This window comes from Equus asinus, chromosome 20, assembly GCF_041296235.1.
Source record: "Equus asinus isolate D_3611 breed Donkey chromosome 20, EquAss-T2T_v2, whole genome shotgun sequence".
NCBI classification, from domain to species: domain Eukaryota; kingdom Metazoa; phylum Chordata; class Mammalia; order Perissodactyla; family Equidae; genus Equus; species Equus asinus.
This window is the reverse complement of record NC_091809.1, coordinates 35,679,482-35,686,908: the sequence shown is the minus strand read 5'-3', so window position 1 is coordinate 35,686,908 and position 7,427 is coordinate 35,679,482. Positions and strand designations below refer to the sequence as shown.

The following is a 7,427-nucleotide window of genomic DNA, read 5'->3' as shown; positions in this document are numbered from 1 at the left end:
GAGAGTGGAATGATATATTCAAAAATCTGAAGGACAAAAATCTACAGCCGAGAATTCTCTACCCAGCGAAAATATCCTTCAAATACGATGGAGAAATAAAAACTTTCCCAGACAAACAAAAATTAAGGGAGTTCATTGCCACAAAACCTCCTCTTCAGGAAATCCTCAGGAAAACCCTCATTCCTGAAAAATCCAAAAAAGGAAAGGGGCTACAAAACCAAGAGCAGAGGAGATAAGTAGAAGGACAACAACAGAGAGTAGTAGCTCTACATCAGAACAGATTAAACCATGGGACGAGAAACAAAGGAAACTGAAGAAAACCGGAAAACAAGACACAAAATGGGAGTGGTAGGCCCCCACGTCTCAATAATCACTCTAAATGTAAATGGATTGAACTCCCCAATCAAAAGACACAGAGTGGCAGGATGGATCAAAGAACAAGATCCAACAATATGCTGCCTCCAGGAAACACACCTCAGCCCCAAAGACAAACACAGACTCAGAGTGAAGGGATGGAGAACAATACTCCAACCTAATAATGAACAAAAGAAAGCAGGTGTCACTATACTAATATCAGACAAGGTAGATTTCAAAGCAAAACAGATAAAGAAAGATAAAGAGGGACAGTATATAATGATAAAAGGGACTCTCCACCAAGAAGACATAACACTTATAAATATATACGCACCCAACACAGGAGCACCAAAATTTGTAAAGCAACTCTTAATAGAACTAAAAGAAGACATCAACAACAATACAATAATAGTAGGGGACCTCAACACACCATTAACACCAATGGACAGAACATCCAGACAGAAAATCAACAAGGAAATAATAGAATTAAATGAAAAATTAGACCAGATGGACTTAATAGATATATATAGAACACTTCATCCAAAAACAGCAGGTTACACATTCTTCTCAAGTGCACATGGAACATTCTCAAGGATTGACCATATTTTGGGAACCAAAGCAAACATCAATAAATACAAGAGAGTTGAAATAATATCAAGCATCTTTTCTGATCATAACGCTATTAAACTAGAAATCAACTACAAGAAAAAAGCAGAGAAAGGTGCAAAAATGTGGAGACTAAACAACACGCTTCTCAACAAACAATGGATCATTGAAGAAATTAAAGAAGAAATCAAATATTATCTGGAGACAAATGAAAATGAGAACACGACATACCAAATCATTTGGGATGCAGCAAAAGCAGTCCTAAGAGGGAAATTCATCGCAATACAGGCTCACCTCACTAAACAAGAAAAAGCTCACATAAGCAACCTCAAACGACACCTAACAGAACTAGAAAAAGAAGAACAAACAAAGCCCAGAGTCAGTAGAAGGAGGGAAATAATAAAAATAAGAGCAGAAATAAACGATATTGAAACACAAAAGACAATAGAAAGGATCAATGAAACAAAGAGTTGGTTCTTTGAAAGAATTAACAAAATTGACAAACCCCTAGCCAGACTCACCAAGAAAAGAAGAGAGAAAGCGCAAATTAATAAAATCAGGAATGAGAGAGGAGAAATCACAACAGATACCAATGAAATACAAGAGATCATAAGAGAATACTATGAAAAACTATATGCCAACAAATTGAACAACTTGGAAGAAATGGACAAATTCCTAGACTCCTACAATCTCCCCAAACTGAATCAGGAAGAAATGGAGAATCTGAATAGACCAATCACAAGTAAGGAAATAGAAACGGTAATCAAAAACCTCCCCAAAAACAAGAGTCCAGGACCAGACGGCTTCTCTGGAGAATTCTACCAAACATTCAAAGAAGACTTAATACCTATTCTCCTCAAACTGTTCCAGAAAATTGAGAAAGATGGAGAACTCCCTAACACATTCTATGAAGCCAACATCACTCTGATCCCCAAACCTGACAAGGACAACACAAAGAAGGAGAACTACAGGCCGATATCACTGATGAACATAGATGCAAAAATCCTCAACAAAATTTTGGCAAACCGATTACAGCAATACATCAAAAAGATTATACACCATGATCAAGTGGGATTTATACCAGGGACACAGGGATGGTTCAACACCCGCAAGTCAATCAACGTGATACACTACATCAACAAAATGAAAAACAAAAACCACATGATCATCTCAATAGATGCAGAGAAAGCATTCGACAAGATCCAACACCCATTTATGATAAAAACCCTCAGTAAAATGGGTATAGAAGGAAAGTACCTCAACATAATAAAGGCCATATATGATAGACCCACAGCCAACATCATACTCAATGGACAAAAGCTGAAAGCCATCCCTCTGAGGACAGGAACAAGACAAGGGTGCCCACTTTCACCACTCCTATTCAACATAGTACTGGAGGTGCTGGCCAGAGCAATTCGGCAGGAAAAAAAAATAAAAGGAATCCAAATAGGTAACGAAGAAGTAAAACTCGCGTTGTTTGCAGACGACATGATCTTATACATAGAAAACCCCAAAGAATCCACAGAAAAACTATTAGAAATAATCAACAACTACAGCAAAGTAGCAGGGTATAAAATTAACGTGCATAAATCAGTAGCATTTCTATACACTAACAATAAACTAACAGAAAAAGAACTCAAGAACTCTATCCCATTCACAATCGCAACGAAAAGAATAAAATACCTTGGGATAAACTTAACCAAGGAAGTGAAGGATCTATACAATGAAAACTACAAGACTTTCTTGAAAGAAATTGACGATGACATAAAGAGATGGAAAGACATTCCTTGCACATGGATTGGAAGAATAAACATAGTTAAAATGTCCATACTACCCAAAGCAATATACAGATTCAATGCTATCCCAATCAGAATCCCAAGAACATTCTTCACAGAAATTCAACAAACAATCCTAAAATTCATATGGGGGAACAAAAGACCACGAATTGCTAAAGCAATCTTGAGCAAGAAAAACAAAGCCGGCGGAATCACAATCCCTGATTTCAAAACATACTACAAAGCTACAGTGATCAAAACAGCATGGTACTGGTACAAAAACAGGTGCACAGATCAATGGAACAGAATTGAAAGCCCAGAGATAAAACCACACATCTATGGACAGCTAATCTTCGACAAAGGAGCAGAGGGCCTACAATGGAGAAAAGAAAGTCTCTTCAACAAATGGTGCTGGGAAAACTGGACAGCCACATGCAAAAGATTGAAAATCGACCATTCTTTTTCACCACACACCAAAATAAACTCAAAATGGATCAAAGACCTAAAGATTAGGCCTGAGACAATAAGTCTTTTGGAAGAGAATATAGGCAGTACACTCTTTGACATCAGTTTCAAAAGAATCTTTTCGGACACTGTAACTCCTCAGTTGAGGGAAACAATAGAAAGAATAAACAAATGGGACTTCATCAGACTAAAGAGCTTCTTCAAGGCAAGGGAAAACAGAATTGAAACAAAAAAACAGCTCACTAATTGGGAAAAAATATTTACAAGCCACTTATCCGACAAAGGGTTAATCTCCATAATATACAAAGAACTCACACTGCTTAACAACAAAAAAACAAACAACCCGATCAAAAAATGGGCAGAGGACATGAACAGACATTTCTCAAAAGAAGATATGAATATGGCCAATAGACACATGAAAAGATGTTCATCATCGCTAATCATCAGGGAAATGCAAATCAAAACTACACTAAGATATCACCTTACCCCCGTTAGATTGGCAAAAACATCCAAAACCAAGAACGACAAATGTTGGAGAGGTTGTGGAGAAAGAGGAACCCTCATACACTGTTGGTGGGAATGCAAACTGGTACAGCCACTATGGAAAACAGTATGGAGATTTCTCAAAAAGTTAAAAATAGAAATACCCTATGACCCAGCCATCCCATTACTGGGTATCTATCCTAAGAACCTGATATCAGATATCTCAAGAGTCCGTTGCACCCCTATGTTCATCGCAGCATTATTTACAATAGCCAAGACGTGGAACCAGCCTACATGCCCAGAAACTGATGATTGGATAAAGAAGATGTGGTATATATACACAATGGAATACTACTCAGCCATAAAAAAAGACGAAATTGGCCCATTCACAACAATGTGGATGGACCTCGAGGGCATTATGTTAAGCGAAATAAGTCAGTCAGAGAAAGACGAACTCTATATGACTCCACTCATAGGTGGAAATTAGTATATTGAGAAGGAGATCTGATCGGTGGTTACCAGGGAAAAGGGGGGGTGGGGGGAGGGCACGGAGGGGGAAGTGGTGTACCCACAACATGACTAACAAAAATGTACAACTGAAATTTCACAAGCTTGTAATCCATCATAACATTAATAAAAAAAAAAAAAATTAAAAAAAAAAAATTACTGCCATAAAAAAAAAAAAAAAAACATTCGGTCTTCTTTTCTCTATTACACATAAACCTTAGAATACATTTTTGACATATTTGTCCAGGATTAGGGATACAATCATGACTTGAGACTTTTGTGTGCTTGTGTACTTGGTTCATTCTGTTTTCTATTAGTGAAACTTGCTCATAAAGAGAACAAAACTAGACCCTGTTCTCTAATTAGTAGCATACGCTAACCAATCCATTAGCTAGTGGCTACTCAATATTTACATCTACCTCTCAGGCAGGGTCTTTGTTTATTTTTACATCTACTTTTGTTTTACCATCTGTATATATTTTACATTTGTTTTACCACTTATATTAGTTTGCATTAGTTTTCTATTGCTGCTGTGGAGAATTAAACCAGTGACATAAATAGTACAAGTTTATTATCTTATGGTTCTGGAGGTCAGAGGTCTCAGCAAGCTAAAATCAAGGTGTCAGCAAGGGAACATTTCTTCTGGAAGCTCCAGGAGTGAATCCATTCCTTGCCTTTTCCAGTGTCTAGAAGCTGTCCACATTCCTTGACTTGTCCTCGCTTACCCATCTTCAAAGGCAGAAATGGAGGGTTGAGTCCACAAAATCCCCCTGAGCATCCTGTCTCCCTCTTCCAATTATAAAGACCCTTGTGATTACGTTAGACACACCCAGATAATTAAGGATAAACTTTCAATCTCAAGATCCTTACCTAAAATCACATCTGCAAAGTTACTTTTGCCATATCACTTAACATATCCACAGGTCCTGTTAACTGGTATATGTCATCTTTGGGGGGACATTGTTCCGCCTCCCACCTCACCCAATTGTTTATTTTTACAGAACGCATATATAATACATCTAAAATATTTTCCAGATATTAATTTACACATTTCCATGAGATGAGTACTAGATAAACACATTATTCTCGTTAGAGTTGGAAAGACTGAAGCTCAGAGGAGTTACACGACATGCACAAATTCATTCGATGATACGAGCAGGAGAAATATGACATCTTCAGTTCTTGATGGTCTTTATTTAACAATAACAATACAACCCCACATCTTTGCAACTTCGACATCTGCCTAAATTTTCTGCCACAAATCTCATTTTGGAAGCCACTTCCCGAGAGGTCTGGTCATTTGTATTTCCCAGAGAGCTTACCTCCTGGAAATCCCAATGCAAAAATGGAACCATCTTGCTTTTGTGAGACCAGTATGCTCTAGGTGGGCATAGATCATGCTGGAATCTTCTGTTTTCTAGCTGCTTTCATTTATTTGTTTAATTCTGCCACAAACTGTTTAAAAATATTTGAATTCATTGTGTCTCTATTATGTTCACACCTTGAGGCACTTTTGCAGGGAATGTAATTTTAAAACTCTGAAAAAATGAATTAAATGGGAACATATTTTGGGAAATGAGCTATAGAGGTCATGTGCTTTTGCCTCCCACCTACAAAATTATCCCCAAGCCACTTTTAGATAAGTTGTTTATTATCTATCTGGTATACCGTGGTCAACAAGAAAGAATCCAGTAAATATGATAGACATTACTTTACCAGCAAACAAAACATAAAGAGAAGAAATCTCACCTAAAAAATAAATACATAAATATTTACATGGTCTTACTACACACAAACCATTCAGGGTTTAGATTACTATCTCATTCAATAGAGGAGCCCAAAAGCTGGGCAATCACCAAAGTTCACTAAAATGTCAGGGTTGTGCAATTTATTTTGGTCGGTGTTTCATACAAATTGGCTTTCTATTCTATTGAGACCAAACATTCTTTAGGAACAAGAAAAATGTACCTTCTCTTCTCTGGTGTTGTGATGTTTTCTGTAAGGTAACCTCACCAGCAGGGAACACCCACAGAGAGCCTGCTCCCTCTCTGTTAGTTAGATTTTATAAAACAAATGCACAAAAATCTAAAATTACCAATTTTAAAGTCGCATGTCGATTTTTGTTGTCTGGGTGACGACACGTATTCATGTGTTTACACATACATTGGTTCACCCAACAAACTTGCTTATGATCTGTTATCTACTAAGTACTGTGCTAGACATCAGAAAACAAAGTAACTCAGGTGAACTCTTTCCTCTATAACAGGGGCATTTAAACATTTTGCCCACGATCCACAGTAAGAAATACATTTTACATTGAGACCCTAAATAGCGCAAATACCGTAAAACGGAAACAAATGTCCACGAAATAATATCTTAATAACACTTTTTCATTTTATCTTCTCTTTCTTGTTCTTCTTTGCATCTCTAGTCTTCGCTCTTATTAAAAAAAGTGCTGAACAGCAGCCACTAAATAGATTTTACCACCTTGTAATGTGTAGTGACCTGCAGTTTGCGAAGTACTACTGCAGAACCATGTTACTCCAAATATAATCTATGGACTACAACTAGCACGGCCATTGTTTAGGAGCTCATTAGAATTGCGGAATTTCAGTCTGTTCCTATCTCCAGGTATATAGAATTAGAATCTGCCTTTTTACAAGATCCCCCAAATAATTCATGCACCTTTAAGTTTGAGAAACAATACTCTAGGACTCACTCTAAATGCAGAGGACTCCCAGAAGAATTTTGAGAAAATATGTAGACCCTCACACATTTCAAAATGGATATAAGTTTTAAGAATTTTATAAAAGCATTATAAATTGTAAATAATTTCAAAGAGTATAATTTTTGTATTTTAAGTATTAGTATTTTATTTTATTTTTTTAAATATACAAGGCTTCACAAATTTGCGTGTCATCCTTGCACAGGGGCCATGCTAATCTTCTCTGTATCGTTCCAATATTAGTATATGTGCTAACGAAGGGAGCACAAGCATGAGTATCTTAAATTCATATTTTTCTATATCTATCTGATGAACTTTAATACAATAGTGATTTGATACCCATTATAGCCATTTACAAAATTACATAAACAAACCCTTCTTTAAAGACAAAATTTACATCTTTTTTTTAAATTCCTGAAATCATATTTTCAATCATCTTCTCCAAGGAATTTTACCCTAAATTAATAGTTTCATCCTGGAAAATCTCTTATTTATCACTGTACCAAAATTCT

The 7,427-nt window shown here is 36.5% G+C and overlaps 1 non-coding gene across 1 annotated transcript; it reads right to left on the bottom strand.

Moving 5' to 3' along the window:
- Positions 1-7,075: 7,075 nt before the first annotated feature.
- LOC123279180 (U6 spliceosomal RNA) lies at positions 7,076-7,182 on the bottom strand. Its single transcript, XR_006517099.1, has one exon. It is a non-coding gene; the product is annotated as a U6 spliceosomal RNA (small nuclear RNA).
- Between the last annotated feature and the right edge of the window lie 245 nt (positions 7,183-7,427).